Source organism: Carlito syrichta, unplaced genomic scaffold (assembly GCF_000164805.1).
Source record: "Carlito syrichta isolate Samal-C Ts95f unplaced genomic scaffold, Tarsius_syrichta-2.0.1 Scaffold303226, whole genome shotgun sequence".
Classification (NCBI taxonomy): Eukaryota; Metazoa; Chordata; class Mammalia; order Primates; family Tarsiidae; genus Carlito; species Carlito syrichta.
In genome coordinates this window covers 29,031-45,208 of record NW_007247322.1, presented here as the reverse complement: position 1 = coordinate 45,208, position 16,178 = coordinate 29,031, and the positions used below count along the sequence as shown (strand labels likewise).

General features: G+C 40.7%; 1 protein-coding gene across 1 annotated transcript in view; it reads right to left on the bottom strand.

Annotated features, from left to right (window-relative positions):
• The window catches only part of CORO1C (coronin 1C), a 92,217-nt gene extending 76,045 nt beyond the window's left edge, over positions 1–16,172 (bottom strand). The window contains exon 1 of the mRNA XM_008058133.2: positions 16,145–16,172. The gene's annotated coding sequence lies outside the window, so the exon portion shown is untranslated. The remainder of the gene's footprint in view (positions 1–16,144) is intronic.
• Between the last annotated feature and the right edge of the window lie 6 nt (positions 16,173–16,178).

The following is a 16,178-nucleotide window of genomic DNA, read 5'->3' as shown; positions in this document are numbered from 1 at the left end:
TGCAGGACACTACAGAGAAGCTGAATTCTGTGTCTCTCTTCAAAAAGCAGAGCACAACTCAAAGAACCAAGTTAAACCCAAGAGGTCTCAAACCAGCTGCAGAACTTTAACTGACATAAGTGACCTAGCAATCACACTTAAAAACTAATCCATGACTGTATTTCAATATATTCTTTCTACACTGATGACCTAGTTTTCTTATCAACAACTGGCAAAAAGCACACTGTAAATGACTGTTCAAACTTGCTAAATCTGTTTTCCACTACTTAGTCAGGTGTAGTTTCTCTTGGAATAAAACTTTATTAATTCTTTGGCAATGTTCTTATACTAGGAAATGAAATTACTGGACTCCCAGATCTTAAAAAAGGGAGGGGCCTCTTTTAATGAAGAGCCTCAGAAGGCTTGTCATAGGAAAACTAGCAGTGTCAAAAACCTAAAGAATCCCCTTCAACTGAACAACTTCAGCCTTCCCTTTTTAACACCCTAGACCTTGGACAAGCAAGGATTAAATGGATTAGATGAACATATATGCCTGACAATGTTTCCAGAAACCATTAAGGGAGAGTAGGAAAATCTCTGGATTGGGTGTCAGACACAAGTTTATCCTGACACCAACCCACCTAACCCATTTTGGCCCTCTGGTTGTTGGTTTTTTCATCTACAAAATGAGAGAATGAAAATAAAGGATTTCTAGGGTCCTATCATAATCTGAAGCCTAAAAGTCTATAGGGAATCCTTCTTTCACCAGGATTCAGTCCACATCTCCCCAATAAAACATACAACTCATTGCAAATCAGTTACTAGTATCCATAGGGTTATACATATAACACACACTCACTGTGAACGCTGAATGGGTCTTTAATCCCAGTCATGCACTTATTCAACAACTATGTATTAAGCTTTGCTCATGAGCGTGGCATCATGCTAGACACTGCAGACACAATTGTGAACAAGCTGACCTGGCCTCTGCACTCATGGCACTTATAGTCTACTACAGGAGACAAAGCATAATCAGATATTCACACAAATATTAATGTGCTGCTGAGACAAGTGCTGAGATGTAAAAGAACGCAAGGTAACTGAGTCAGTAATCAGGGAAACAGAACCAGTCAGAGAAGTGACACATCAACTGAAAGCCAAGAATGAGTAGAAATTAACTAGGCAAAGAGAGAAAAGTGAGTTCCAGCTGGGAGGAACAACAGGCATAAAGGGTCTGTATCTCTCTTATTTAAAAAAAAATTATGAGACAACAGACATAAAGGGTCCGTATCTCTTTTATTATTATTATCATTTTTAATTTTTACAAGAGACAAGGTCTCACCATGTTGTCCTGGCTGGTCTCCAACTCCTAGGCTCAAGCAAACCTCCTGCCTGGGCTTCCCAAAGTGCTGGGAATACAGGTGGGAACCACTGTACCCAGCAGGTCTGTATCTCTTGATACAAAAGAGCAAGCCCTAGTCAGAACCTGGACTATTCAGCCTGGAGGGGGTGGAATCCAGGAAGGGAGGTTGGAGCAAGGGAGGGATGCTAGAAAAGGCTGGGAGGTCAGCAGGACCCAGATCACACAGGGCTCTCTGAGCCAAAAAAGGATTTTATCTTTATCTGCAAAATCTTGGAAGCCAAAAGCAGTTTGAGGGTGTGACATAATCAGATCTGCATTTAAAAAGATTCCCCAGAATGCAGTTGGAGAATGGATGTACGTGAGCATCTGAGAGGATTCAGCAAATTAGGTGTCACTGTACTTGTCCAGCCCAGAAGTGATAGTCTCAGTGGCAATAGAGACAGATGGATGGAGTCAAAAGACTTGGAGTCAACTGGATCTAAAAGTGTTTTAGATTTGGAGGATGCATCAGCAGTGATGTCTAACTTTGACTCATGCAACCAGAAGGTTGATGATACGTTCCCTGGGCTCTTTGGTGCTCAGGAAATCTTAACACCTCTCAGTAGTACCCAAGAGCCTTCTCTTTACAAGTAGAGGTGTCTGAAAAGAATAAAACCATAGAGAAAACATAAAACCATAGAGGAAATATAGTTTAAAATATATTTCTTAAGATGTAGTTACCTTTTCAGATTAATAAGTGGCTTTGCGGCTTTAAAAAAATCACAGCACTTTTGCCCACAAAGGTGTCTGTAGCTTGAAGGAAAACCTATTGAGCATGCTATTTGCAAATGAGGGGATGGGCACAGCAGCTTACCCCTGTAATCCCAGCACTTTGGGAGGCCTAGGCAGGAGAATTGCTTGAGTCCAGGAGTTCAAGACTAGTCTGGGTAACATAGCAACACCTCATCTCAACAAAAATAAAAAAATTAGGCACAGTGGCTTGTGTCTGCAGTCCCAGGTACTTGGGAAGCTGAGGCAGGAGGATTGCTTGGGCCCTAGAGGTTGAGGCTGCAGTGATCATGCCAATGCATTTCAGCCTAGGTGATAAAGTGAGACCCCCACTCCAAAAACAAATAAATGACAAAAAAGGAAAATGAAAGTAACACTTTAATATAAAAATCTCCCTACGTTCACAGAATTTTTAGACATGCTATGGAAAAAGGAAAGTATACCTCTTACAATCTTACTACAATTTAGGAAAAATTATTTTGTCTACCTGATCCTTCTGGTAAAGTGATAAACTATTATCTCTCAGTATATCTCTCTATTAAAGAGGTGTGGGGGGACAAAATATCAACAGACTACAAGAAACTATAAAATGTAAGTAACTTACTGGGGAAAATGTAGTTACTACCAAATAAATACCATCATCCAATACCTTTAGAACGTCTCAGCTCTTCAGGAAAAAAACCCACACATCCAATTTCACCAATAAAATGAAAACACCACCAGGATAGTGGAAACAAATAAATAAATAAAGCCCACTTTCAGAAGGAAACATTTGGACTAAGTATTCTGAGAGTAAATAGTCTATTACAAGAAGCTTTTATCAGCCTTACTTGGTAAAACTGTAACCCTATCTCAAATCCATTTTCCTTCAAACTATATCAAGACTTGAAAGGAAAGTTATAATCTTTAATTCTCTATTAAATTAACTGGACTGCATAATAGCAACTAAAAGAGAAATTCTCTATGCCTCAAATGAAAGCAGAATGAATCATGTTAAAATAAATTCTGAGAAGGCCAACAGAAGGATGGGGGCTTCCTATCCCTAATACTCTTTTTGACAACTATATTTATGGTTTGCAGTAACCTCTTTAAATTGCCAGAAATAACCCACATACACACACAAATGCAATTATAAAAATATTCATTTTTGCAACTGCTTATGTCACTAATATGATATAAACCAAAGCCTACAGTTTTCACACTTTAATATGTCCAGATGAACTCCAAAATGACGAGATCATTTAACAGTTGAAATGGTAAACAATTCTCCCTTCTTAACTTACTCAGTTCTTGTCAAATGAGTCCCAAACACATTAAATCCTTGGGGCTCCAGTAATCACTCAGATGCCCTAAGACCTTCCATGAAGTCCTCTGAGGCTGGGTCTCCACCTCTCCTCTAGGGAGAACGTGAACAGGGAATGATGATACTTTCTCATTGGTCTGTGCATTAAAGACCATGAAACTCAAGGAGAGAGAGAAAGACAATAAAAGGAAACTCAGCTTCTTCCATGGCTATCTTAATTTTAAATCCACACTTTGATAGAAATTATGGTTCTTCCCATATCTATTTTGACAAAGACTCAGATAAAAGCATTCTTTCATTTGAATGTTTTTATTGATTCTAAAGTCAAACTTGCTAACCAGAGCTACAAAACAAAGTCCTAACTTTGTCTTTTCAATTTATTCAAGAAGTCACCTAAGTAAACTTACAACAAAATATTAGAATATAAAATGCCATCTTGCTTTTAATCAGAAGTTATGCTTTAATAACCAAAATTCAGCCGGGTTCAGTAGCTTAGCCTGTAATTTACCCCAGCACTTTGGGAGGCCGAGGCAAGTGGAATGCCTGAGTCGGCGGGTTCGAGATGAGCCCGGGGAACTTGAAAAGACCTTGTCTCTACAATAAATCAAAAATTAGCCAGGCATGGTAGTGCATGCCTGTAGTTCCGGCTACTTGAAAGGCTGAGACAGGATTGCCAGAGCCTTGCAGGTGGACGCTGGGGTGGCCATGAGTGTGCCCCTGCACTCTTGTCTTGGCAACAGAGTGAGACTCCCACTCAAAAAAACTAATCATAATAACTCAAACTCCAAAATTTGCTTTACAAATACAACATGTTTCAATAAATAAATGAAGCCAGGCATGGTGGTTCAAGCCTGTAATCCCAGCCTTTAGGAGGCCAAGGTGGGAGAATTGCCTGAAGGCAGGAATTCCAGAACAGCCTGGGCAACATAGCTAGACTATCTCCATAAAAAGTAAAAAACTGAGCCGGGCTCAGTGGCTCAGCCTGTAATCCCGGCGCTTTGGGAGACTGAGGTAAGTAGATTGCCTGAGCCCGCGGGTTCGAGACCTGCCTGGGCAACTTGGCGAAACTTCATCTCTACAATAAGCCAAAAATTAGCCGGGAGTGGTAGCACACGCCTGTAGTTCCAGCTGCTTGGAAGGCTGAGGCGGAAGGATCGCCAGAGCCCAGCTGGTCGAGGCTGCAGTGGCTGGGAGCAGCCACTGCACTACAGTCTGGGTGACAGAGTGAGACTCCAACTCAAACCAAAACAAAACAAAACAAAAAAACAGTAAAAATTGAGCCAGGAATAGTGACACACGTCTGTAGTCCTAGCTACTTAGGAGGCTGAGGCAGGAGGATTGCTTGAGCTCAGGAGTTTGAGGTGGCAGCAGGCTATGATCATGCCACTGCACTCCAGGTTGGATGATAGACCCTGTCTCTAAACAGAAATATCACTCATAAGCGGACCCTGAACATTTACTATAATACTGTAAGAAAGGAATTGGCAGCCGGGCTCGGTGGCTCAGCCTGTAATCCCACGCCTTTGGGAGGCTGAGGTGAGTGGATTGCCTGAGCCCGCGGGTTCGAGACCCGCCTGGACAACCTGGCGAGACCTCATCTCTATAATAAATCAAAAAATTAGCCGGGTGTGGTAGCGCACGCCTGTAGTTCCAGCTACTTGGAAGGCTGAGGCGGAAGGATCACCAAAGCCCAGCAGGTCGAGGCTGCAGTGGCCGGGAGCGGCCACTGCACTCCAGTCTGGGTGACAGAGTGAGACTCCAACTCAAAAAAAAAAAAAAAAAGAAAGGAATTGGCAGTAGCCAGAAACTGCCCGGGGCGGGGGATGCACATAACATTAATAAGGGTACCTGATCTCAAACCAGGCAAAGTGAGGACCAAAGGGAGGTCCAAACTTTACCTGTACAATACCTAACCCTAAATTGTACCCATCTTTAAAATAAAATAATAAATAAATGTATTTAGTGTGTATATACACAAACACCTTGCTACCAAATTTATTTATAATGAAAATTAAGAGGTTAGTTTATTGTAAGATAATTTAATAAACAAATATTTACAATTAGTAGTTCTCCTTCTTTACTCCCTTCATCTTGAAAAATGGGAAGACTGACAACTGTATCATGCAAAATGGAAATTCAATTCAACTAACATTTGCTGAGCACCATGCAGTATGCAAGGAAATGGAGGTACAAAAAGAAGTAAGGCGCTCTTTGCCTTTAAGGATCATGGATTATGGCATTATACATGTTCACTTTCACAAAATGGAAGACAATAATTCTATATCTTACTTAATGCCCACAGAGCTCACATGCCATACTACAGAACTCAGCAATAAAGAGTCATACACTTGAGGGCTAGAGAAAGCTTATATTGTATTTTTAAACTTTTACTCATTTTAAAAGTAAATCAGAACATTAAGTTTGCCATATGAGACTTTGTAAATAAGAATGTTTTTAGAGGAACTAGAAAAATCAAGTCCCTAATCTTCATTCCACTTTGCATCATAAAATGATGGAATGAGATGAGTTCTCTGAAACCAGGTAATCCAAACATTTCAAAGAGGCATTAATACAAAGGAGAGATCAATTATTTTCCATTGTTTGATAAAAAGGAACAAAAGGGATTGTGAGTATTTTGGGAAAAAAAAAAAGGTAGCAGAGTCACTCTCAGAGGCAACAGGAAGAACTTTTCAAAAGCAGGTAGGGCTTCTTCCTGATTCCAAGTATCAGGGCTAGCCTCCTTACATGAACTCTGCCTGAATCCACATCTTTGCTCAGTTTTCCACTTGAAATCATGCTACACTGATTGCAAAACTTTCAGGAGACAGTCTGTTTATCATCAAAAAATCTCCTATAAAAAATATTAATATTGGCTGGGCATAGTGGCTCATGCCTATAATCCCAGAACTTTCGGCAGCGGAGGTGAGAGGACTGCCTGAGCCCAGGGGTTCAAGACCAGCCTGGGCACCTTGGCGAGATCTGGTGTCTACAATAAAAAAAAAAAAAAATTAGCCAGGCATGGTGGCACATGCCTGTAGTTCCAGCTACTCGGAAGGCTGAGGTGGAAGGAACGCCTGAGCCCAGCAGGTTGAGGCTGCCTTAGCCATGAGCACGCCATTGCACTCCAGCCTGGGCAAGTGGCTGGAGTGCAGTGAGACTCCAACTCAAAGAAAAAAAAAATTAATAGGGTATACCTCCAAAAGGGCTAAAGGACATAAGTGAAACAAAATAAATAAAGTCTGTAGTCATCCTAATCCTGAATAACAGCGGTAGTCTAGTAATAGCTGTGATCATCCATGAACACATTAGTGGAAATGAATTTGAACCTTATGTTCCACTACTACTATTGAACCTAACTTCAACCTAATCAGAGAAGTAGAAGTTTCAAATTAAGAGAAATCAGGCTGGGCATGGTGGGTCATACCTGTAATCCCAGCACGTTGGAAGGTAGAGGTGAGAGGATTGCTTGAGCCCAGGAGTTTGAGACCAGCCTGGGCAACATAGCAAGAACTTGTCTCTACAAAAAAATTAAAAAAGTAATGGGGCATGAGCACACTTGTAGTCCCAGTTATGCATGAGGTTGAAGCAAGGTGGACTGCCTCAGTTCAGGAGGTAGGGGATGTAGAGAGCCATGATCGTGCCACTACACTCCAGCCTGGGTGACAGTATCACTCCAACTCAAAAAAAATAGAGAAAGAGAGAGAGAGAGAGACGATGAAAAGCATGGAGAGCCAATGGGGATCTGGAGGGCTGCTGGGACATGAGGCCTCTGGATGACTCACAGACTGCATGGGGAAGCACCTGGGAGGTAGAATATCAGTCCTTATTTCTCTTTCATATGACTACCAGCTCCTAAGGTCCAGAGTTCTGCTGCCACCATTAACAATTTAAAAAATTGTGCTGTGAATTAAACAAATCCCTTCCATCTAGGCTGGGAACTCACCCAACCACTTATAAAGCTGAATCTACACAAAAAATGCTATCTGAGTTCCAAATAATGGAACTGACTCTAGATCAAAACCCCTTAGTTGGGGACCAAATGTAGACGCTACCTCCAAGTAAGAGATTGTGTCTGGACTCTCATCTTCAAAGAAACACAGTTCACAACTATCCTTTGCAGGGATGAAACATTATTTGTTACAGTGGACAATGTAATTCAGCCCAGTGCATTCATGACATTGTCACAGTGTATAAAGTCAACTAGCTGTATTCTGGAGAAAAAAATGACTTCCGCCTTACCTCATCCTACCATAGCTGTAAAACAACAGGGGTCCACATAAGAAACAGCCTAAAGGGAGTTACTCCATTTCTAAAACAGACAACATACATCTTATTAAATATTACCCCAAAGAGCTGTGGCCAGTCCTCCTTTGCTCCAGCCTCTCTCTTGCTAGCCAAGAAAAACTAGGATGACAATGTTAAGCTACAGATACTACTAACCACAAAATTCACAATCTAGCTTGCAAAGTGACTAGTCTCCTAATAAATCCCTCTGCTTAACAGAGATAACAGTTCAAGTTCACATATGTTCCTCAGTCCCCACTCAGACAGTTTTTTATATTAGTAAATCAGTCTCAATTCTTTAAGTTCCTAAGAATGAAAGGAATTAGAATCTTTAACTAGAAAAGAATGTTTGACCATTGTGAAAAGGAATGTAAGTTATCTTTCATGCGAAATAAGCAAATAACGGTGATTAAATAGTCATCATAAGGAAGGTGTGCTTGTGAATTGTCAAGCACCCTACAATGTCAAGAGTGGAAAATATACCCCAAAGCCTTCACTCTCCTAACACTTCCTCTCCCATGTCTGCTGTGGTTGTTCATGAAACTGAAAAACGACAGCTTTGCTCATCCAGAATGAAGGCTTCAGCAGCTGCTGGGACATGGGGATACACACCCAGTTCCACAATGGAGCAAGATAGGCTCTTACACCAAACCACCATGTTACCAGACATGCAGTCTGTCTTGGTTCCCCAGAGACAAATGAACACACTGTGAAACAACCATCCACTTCTGCTAACTCTAAGTGGTTTTCACAATGTCTGTTACAATCTGTATAGTTTCAGAACTGGAGTTGTGTTCTTCCTGTTCAAACTCAGCGTTTTCAAATACAGACAGCCTAATAGTGCCTATTTCTCTGGCAAGACACCTTTGCAATAAAAATTGGTATCCCAAATATTTGAAACAAATACTTAAAGCCAATGCTTACTAACAGTAACAGATTATCAGACTGGGGAAATTTAAAAGGAAAAACAAAACGACAAGGAACTTCGCATTAAAACTAGGAAATCAAGTCTATCAAAGGCTTACCTAAGAGATTTTCTTTCACACTCTCTCTCTCTCTTTTTTTTTTAGAATCCCGGGGTGCATGTGAGAATTTGTCACATAGTATATTGCATGAAGGCAGGTTTGGGCTGCTGATGAGCTTTCCCCACATTAGTGGGCATAGTACCTAGTGGATCGCTTTTTGTATCCTTATCCCCACTCCCTCCCTCCCTTACTTAGCAGTGTCCAGTGTCTGTCGTTCCCATCCTTGTGACCATGTGTGCCCAATGTTTAGTGCTCAATTATGAGTATGAACATGCGGTATCCAGTTTTGTTTCTGTGACAATTCACTTAAAATGATGGTCTTCAGCTGCACCCATGTTGCTGCAAAGGACATGATTTTGTTCTTCTTTCTTTATGGCTACACAGTATTCTATCATGTATATGAAACTACATTTTCTTTATCCAGTCCACCTTTGATGGGCATCTGGGTCAGTTCCATGTTTTTACTATTGTGAATAGTGATCCAATGAACATACGAGTTCAGGTGTCTTTTTGGTAAAATGATTTGTGTTCCTTCAGAAGTGGGATTGCTGGATCAAATGGCAGCTCTATTTTTAGTTCTTTGAGAAATCTCCAAACTGCTTTCCAGAGGTTGGAACTAGCTTACATTTCCTTCAACAGTGCCGAAGTGTTCACTTTTCTCCACAGTCATGCCAATACTTGTTTTTCATAATAGCCATCATGAATGGTATGAAATGGTATCTCATCGTACTTTTGATTTGCATTTCTCTGATGATTAGTGACACAGACAAGTTTTCACATGTTTGTTGGGTGCTTGTATGTCTTCCCTTGAGAAATGTCTGTTCATGTCCTCTGCCCACTTTCTAATAAGGTAATTTTTTTTCCTGTTAATTTATTTGCACTCCTTATAGATTCTGGAGGTTAGATCTTTGTCAGATGCATAGTTTGCAAATGTTTTTTCCCATACGGTTGTCTCGTTACTTTCTTTCTTGATGGTTTCTTTTGTTGATTTCATGTATTTTCGAAATTCCTAAAAATGTTTCTAAAAAGCCTTCCAAAAACCCAAACTACACTTCACAGTTTAATATATGAACAAACTGAATATGTGGGAATACAACAACATAGGTACTAGCTACCAACTGTGGTGATGAACTGAAGGGTAAGTCCTGTGAACAGTCTCAGTGGTGCAGATCTGGCAAAAGACCATGGAGAATGGTTAAGAGAATGGAACTATAACACCAGGTTAAAAAATAAAAAGGGAAAGCCTTGTCAGGTTCAACTGTTAGATAAAAAAAATCCATGGTATATTATAAGTCTACACTACAAACTATAAAAGTGAATTTAGGCCTGGCACAGTGGCTCATGCCTGTAATTCCAGCACTTTGGAGGGCAGAGATGGGAGGATCACTTCAGCCGAGGTGTTTGAGACCAGCCTGGGCAACACAGCAAGACTTCGCCACTAAAAAAAAAAACCTGAACTTACACTACACATGGAATGAGGTAGAGGTGAGTTAGAGGGAAGAAAGGAAGACACTTAAGGGAAGACTTAAGCTCCTCATCTTGGGTAAGTCTCTCAGGATGCAGTGACCATGGTCCCTCATCTGTAAAATGAGGAGCTCAGAGCTTCCTGTTCTGGCTGTGACTCAGTCACTAGGGAGTTTAAGCTGTGGCGTCTTGTATGTACAAAGGGCTACAGCAGATCCTCATGGACAGTAAAGAATAAGGGCCTCTGGGCCTGAGAAATAATGTCCCAAATCCCCCCAAAATGATATATTCTTAAAAAGGTGGTGAGATACTGGTGCCACACATGATCCATTGTTCATAATTTTTATGATCTACAAAAGAAATGTAGATCAACTGCATGACCGAAGGGGGAAAATAAATGTGCACTGTGAAATTACTGCCTTCAGTCATGCAACATAAAGGACTGCAACGCCCATTTATACTGCAGCTTCTCTATGACCTTTGTGCTATCTTGATTTAATTTTTCACTACTGTGGCAAACAGGAGAAATTGTTTTTGTTATTAATGTAAGTTTCAAATGACAAGCCTAATTCATCCCGTGAAACCACAGAGGCTCTTTTCCCACAGCAAACGTCACATTTTATCACAATGCTGCCAGTCACATTATGAACTGACGGGTATCTCAAGCACTGCAGTGCAATCTCCTTCAAACCCTAAAAAGAGCAATCTTTTGCCAGGAATTAAACTATTTTCCTTAAAAGAGACAGGCAGAGCCGGGCTCAGTGGCTCAACCTGTAATCCCGCGCCTTGGGAGGCTGAGGTGAGTGAACTGCCTGAGCCCGTGGGTTCGAGAGCCACCTGGGCAACTTGGTGAGACCTCATCTCTACAATAAATCAAAAATTAGCCGGGCGTTGGTAGCGTGCGCCTGTAGTTCCAGCTACATGGTAGGCTGAGGCGGAAGGATCGCCGGAGCCCAGCAGGTCGAGGCTGCGGTGGCCGGGAGTGGCCACTGGACTCCAGTCTGGGCAACAGAGTGAGACTCCAACTAAAAAAAAAAGAGAGACAGGCAGGCAGACAGACAGACTGAATATACAGACCTGAATAAGGGAAGCTTGACTGAATAGACATTTCCAGTTCAGGCAGATGCAAAAACTGCCTCATTTTTAACACCACCTTCCCATGCTAACATTAGACATTTTTTTCCTTCCTCAGTGACTCAACTTGTGATTCAAAGTCTAAAATTCCCAGGTGGGAGTGGGAATTTTTACCTTAATAGTGTAACATCAGAAGTAAAATGGATTAAACATACTCTGTGTATCTCCCCGCAGTTCCATTCATTAACAGACACTGCACTCCAGCCTGAGCAACGAAGTCAGACTCCAACTCAAAAAAAAACCAAACCAAAAAAAACAAAAACAGACACTGAAGAGTGAAGAGCACAGGGATGGGGATATGTTCAGTGCCTACTCAGTATTAGGCACTTTACATACTTTTCCTTGTATAGCCTTGACAGTGACCCTGCATCTCCACACTACAGAAGAGGAAAGCAGGTTCAGGGAGGTGAGGTAACTGGCAAAGTTACAGCTTGTAAGAAGTAAAGCCAAGAGTGAACCCCAGCTCAATCTGGTCCTAGAGGTCTGCACCCTCATGACCTTGATTCCCCTAAATATAAACTCTCTTATTAGAGCAAGAAACTATGTAAGGTACCCACAGCTCACTGAGTTTAATGAAACAGAAGACACTGGAAACTGACTTTCTCTTCTCTTTACTACTTTGCCACAATCCGACCTTTAATGAACACATAAGAAGAAAATGTATCCCAAGACAGCCAGCTGGTTTCTCTTAACTCTCAAGATGTTGTTAAGTCAAGTACTTTCAATTAAAGTACTAAAAAGGAGCATAAGAACACAAAATAAAACTAAAAAAAAAAATACTAGAATGAGTCAGATGCTCCAAGAGAAGCAAGAGAGCACGAGCAAAAGAATCTCTAACCATTCTCATGAGTGTAGAGCGGGTTCTGTACTGACTGGCCCATGCCATCAGGCTGGCTGGGAGCATCTGGCTTGGCTACATCATACCAAACTAAATGTGTTCCCTGGCCATCTTCCCCACTGAGAAGGCTGTGTGTCAATCATTACTATTCATTAGGGGGAAAGAACTGGACAAGAACGTTCTGCCCTCGGGAAAATGTTTTAAACACTCAGTTTTATATCTGGGCACTTTTTTGGTACGAGCTAGACTTGGGTGCTGGAAAAGCAACGGGGAGTTACCCGTTCTTCATGTTAGTTTAACATAGGCGATAAAAATGTTAATAATAACCAGAAAAATACACTATCTTTCCAGTTAACTTCAATACACAATCATTCATTCAGCAAATATCCCAGAGGCACTGGTGACCAAGATTTAAAGAAGAGAATCTCAGTCTGTCTTCCATGTGAATTTCTCTGTTGCATTCTGCTTTCAATGGGAAGGCACTTTGCAGACTATAGCTCAAATTCAGGTAGCAGACAGCAGTGACAATGTCTGCCTGTGTGGATGAGGAAGTTTTCATGGAGGAAAAGCCTTGTGATCTGATCCCAAAGAACAAGTGGGATTCAGGAAGTGGAAAGCGGGCAGAGTAATAAGACCATCACAAGATGTGAAAGCTGGGACATGTCAAGAATTAGCCCTGGAGATGAAGACAGAAAGGGAAACAGTGAGAGACAAAGCAGGCTGAAATCAGAGACTGCCTTGATCCACAGTCACACGAAGAAGTCTGAACTCTACTCTGTAAGCAATGGGTGGGGCCACCAGAGGATTTAAACAGGCAGATGACATGCCCACTGATGAACCTTTTTGTCTATGGCATATCTTAGGATAAATTAATTCAAATCTTTCCCTAACCCTTTCACATTTGGCTTTTAATATATATAACAAATACTGACAAAGGTATGACTTAAGATCTAAATAATTTCTAACTAGTAAGACTCTATTACTCATAAATTGGACACCATTAAAAATTTAAATGTCTGTGTTTCAAAGGAGACACTACCAAGAAAATGAAAAGACAAGTCCAAATGAAAGAAAAAAAATTTCATTTTATTTTATTAGATACAGGGCCCACTATATTGCCCAGGCTGGTCTTGAACTCTTGGCCTCAACTGATCCTCCACCTCTGCCTCCCTAAATGCTGGAATTACAGGTGAGAGCCATCACACCCAGCTGGGAGAAAATTTTTTTGCAAATCATATATCTGATAAGATACTTATCTAGAATATATAAACAACTCTTATAACAACAATAAAAAGATAACCCATTAAAAAATGGGCAAAGCATTTGAATAGACATTTCTCCAAAGAATAAATACACAAATCCACTAAGCACATGACAAGATGCTCTACATCATTAGCCATTAGGAAAATATAAGTCAAAACCACAGTGACATACCACTTTACCCTAGAAACAAAAAGTCAGAGAATAACAAGTGCTGCCAAGAAACTGGAACCTTCATACACTGTTGCTGAAAATTGTAAAATGGTGCAGCTGCTTTGGAAAATAGTGTGGCAGTACCTCCAACAGTTAAACAAAGAGTTACCATATGATCCAGCAATTCTACTCCTAGGTAAATACTCAAGAAATGAAAACATGCTCGCAGCATTATTCACAATAGCCAAAAAGGGTGAACACCCAAACGTTCATCAACTGAGAACTGGATAAACAAAATTTGGTATATCCATACAATGGAATATTATTCAACCATAAAAAAACAATTAAGTACTATACATTCATACTACAACATACATAAGCCTTGAAAATATGCTAAGTAAAAGAAGCGAGACACAAAAGACCACATATTGTATGATCCCATTTATATGAAATGTCCAAAAATAAGTAACTGGTTGCCCAGAGCTGGAGAGGAAAGGAAATGGTGAGGGGGGACTGCTAATGGGTATGGAGTTTCTTTTTTGGGGTGATGAAAATGTTCTAAAATTGAGCGTGGTGAAAGCTACACAACTCTTTGAATACCAAATACTAAAAGCCACTGAACTTTAAGTGGGTAAATTGTATGGTATGTGAATTACATCTCAATAAAGTTGTGATAAAACAAAAAAGATTCTATTATGCACTGCTGAAATACAACATAAGTGCTCAGAAAGGAGAACAGAATCTTGTTCACTCATTTTGAAGGATCTGAACTAGGGCAATGAAAATCCAGAGAGATTCTATTACTTCACATTCTAGGTACTAGGTCACACTGAAATATTCATGAAGAATTCCAAGTTTTAATACAGAAAAAGGCATCTTAAGTTTAAAAGACATACAAGTGCCAGAAAAGAGTTTTCATAATTCAGGGATGGGATAATGTGGGAAGTAATCAAATGGAAAACAAGTTTAAGAGGTTTTATCTCATGGATCTGTACCATGAGTATGAAAGTAGCACTCAAATTTATTATTGCCCCACTCCTGGAAAAGAGGTCAAAGGTAAAACAGTCCAATGAATATCTGTTTCTAAAGTACCAGTCTGTAACAAATCCAAGTATTTGAAATGAACATTTTGCCATCATAAAAAACTGACTCTTCCACATTCCCACTTATACAATTAAGAACTGATAATTTATCCTTTTGAACATTCCATCTCACAGGCATCAGAGTAAGTCTGCTCCTCATGGCTGGAGTGGATCCCAGAAGTGACAGATGCGTTAACATAAAACTTGCACCAAAAAATTCCAACAGTGTTTAAAAAATGCTCTTCACTGACCCTGAATCTAATCCTAAACTATACATAAACAGACAAAAATGCTGATTAGCACAATCTGAAGACAAAGTAATAAAGGATCATAAAAAATTCAATATTGTGTGCAGTGATGTTTCATTGGATGTTATCTATTAAAATTCATCAGGCTTTCACGTACCCTTCACAAGTAATCAAAAACATGGACAAAGCACCTTCCAGATCTGTTAAGAAGGTGTGTACCTGGCCTTTACACCATCTTTCTCAAATTCTCACTACACATATCTACCATCTACCACAAAACTGCACTTCAAGACCTAAGGTATACAACACAATTCTCAGTTTTATTTCACTTTTGTCTATTTGTTTATGCAATTTCTCAGATCCAATGTTTACTATTATATTTTATATCCAAACATTTCCTTAAATCAGTCTGCTGAATTGTATGGAATCAAATCCAGAATAGATTTTGCCCATTTCTTCAATTTTACAAGGACTGAAGTAAATTATTATTAAACAGATATCTATTTGCCTTCACAATTGAACAGACGGTACAAAGCAACTGCTTATACTTAATCATGTTTCTGTCTATTCTAGCAGCCCCTGGTGTCAGGAGAATGCTCTGCCAGATACGGACAATTAAATGCATTATCACACAGAGCGACCAGAAACCCTACAAGTATTGTTTTAGAATGTACTCCCAGGCAGGAAGGATGCGGTGAGAGGGTCCAATATTCCGCGATAACTATTTCCAAAAGTAAATATAATCACCAACTAGTTGCAGTTTATAAACACGATTTATAGTCAATTATTTTAAAATGTCTTTTAGGAAGGAAACGCCTTTGTATCTTGCTATCCTGGAGGAGATGAACAACTCGCAATTTGCTTCTCACTCTGAATCCCACGTTTGCGACATGTAGAGCAAGCACTTCAGACACCACCAAACAAGGGCAGCCTACAAGAAGGCCAAATATAGGATGTGATTCTAAATCATGAAGCCGTCAAGCCTACGATTCCTTTTCCAGCGCTCAAAAACCTTTCAACACTCCCCAAAAAGGACGGCAGGGCCAGCGCCTCCCCCCAGGAGGAAGCCCCTTTCTCCCCGGCTCTAACCGCAGCCTGCTACTTTCCCCAACACGTTCGGATGTCCGGAGACGCAGAGCCGGCGAGCGTGCGCCTGCGGGGACGGGTGAGACAGCCCAGCTGCCGCATGTCCACCCTCGACGTCTGATCTCACGCCCAGGCAACTCCGCGCTGCGAGCCCCACCTGCAGTGCGCTCCGTTTCCCTGCGCCCCTCGCC